Consider the following 1,712-nt stretch of genomic DNA (forward strand, 5'->3'; position numbering starts at 1 on the left):
TTGTATGAAAGTACAAACTTACTTTTTTTATTTCAGGAAACTTTTAAGGAAATGTGTAAGATTTCTATTTACTATTAAAAACTAGTAAAACAAAAACGCTGTATAGCAAAATACAATATGTTGGACCTGAGATGAAAATCACTGGACAAATCACAATAACAAAATAGAATGGACGGACAAATTAACCTGTATATCACTAAGCTTTAGGGGACGCCAGTACAAGAAAGGCTCCAACTTTAAGACAACAATATGAAATATACATATAAGTCTTTCATTTTCTTTCTTATTATGCTATGTCCAATATGGTTGAGGTTTGCACCTCTGGGCCATCATATTGGATGATTGGGAGGGAGGAGGAGGAAGTCCAATGGAATCCACTAACGTACATGACTTTCTCACCTTGCTGCTTGAGCAAGACAATACTGGTCAGCAACCTTTTCACACACACACACACACACACACACACACACACACACACACACACACACACACACACACACACACACACACACACACACACACACACACACACACACACACACACACACACACAGACAGACAGACAGACAGACAGACAGACAGACAGACAGACAGACAGACAGACAGGCTTGGTTTTGTTATTTGTGTATTGACTTATCCTCTGGAGGCTTATCCTACCATGACCTTAAGTACCACATGGCCTTTACTCTACCTTTGCCCTCAGTTTAACATAAACCTAATTCACTAATACAAAATGGTCACCCTTGATAGAAGCAGCTTTTGTCCAGAGATTAAAGGTAAACTCCTACTGTTTGAGTAATACAAGCGAATATATATAAGTATAAAAGCAAAGAGAGAGGACTCAACAGTCTGGAAACGTCTGCTGAGTATGTATGGTGATATGTGGTTAACTGTGCTGCCCTCTGCTGGTCTACACATGTCAACACAAAATGAATTCACTGTAAGCAGACTATTGAAATATGTCTAAATATTACAGCTTTAGTGATCCTGGTATAAGGCAGCAGTCTTGAAAAATGTAAACTGAGAGGCTAGTCTGTTTCTAGAGTCATGTCAACACACGGTTAAATAAGGAAACCAAACAGACGAGGCACAGCTGGTACAGCATTGATGTGCTGTCAGACTGGAACAGAAATACCTTACTCATGCAGAAAACTATCTTTACATCTGACTTGACAAAGCTGCTGAGGCCAGTATCCTATCTGTAACTAATGTTATGGGCAGAATGGTGAATTGGGCAAAGTGCACTGAGTCTGAGTGCAGCAGGTCAAATGTGAAAGGATAACTGTGAATGACTAATAAGGACTCTGCTGATGTGCAGCAACAGCCTGGGATAGATGTATCAAACCTGAGGGAGAAAGACATCAAACTCCTTCATTCATAATTCTGTGATCTGTCTTCTTCATTCTTTCCTGCAGAGAAAAATACACAGTAAATCTACACTCACTGAAATCTGCTAGAGACTTTAACTCACTTCCTCACAACAGCTAAAACGCCGTGTCAAATGCGATCGCTGTAGATCATAAATTCTGGTCGTATTTCATAAACCCGGGCCCGCAGGCGGTATGTGGCTTTCCAGAATTGTTAGTTCACCCTTTTCTTCTTCTGTAGTGTGTTTGTATGATGTAATAAAAAATCTCCCGTCCACACCCAGGTCAAATGCTTTCCTTTGGGTATCTGCTGGCACTGTGGTGGGGAATGTAGAGAGTGCCTAT

The sequence above is a fragment of the Pseudochaenichthys georgianus genome, chromosome 7 (assembly GCF_902827115.2).
Source record: "Pseudochaenichthys georgianus chromosome 7, fPseGeo1.2, whole genome shotgun sequence".
NCBI lineage: Eukaryota > Metazoa > Chordata > Actinopteri > Perciformes > Channichthyidae > Pseudochaenichthys > Pseudochaenichthys georgianus.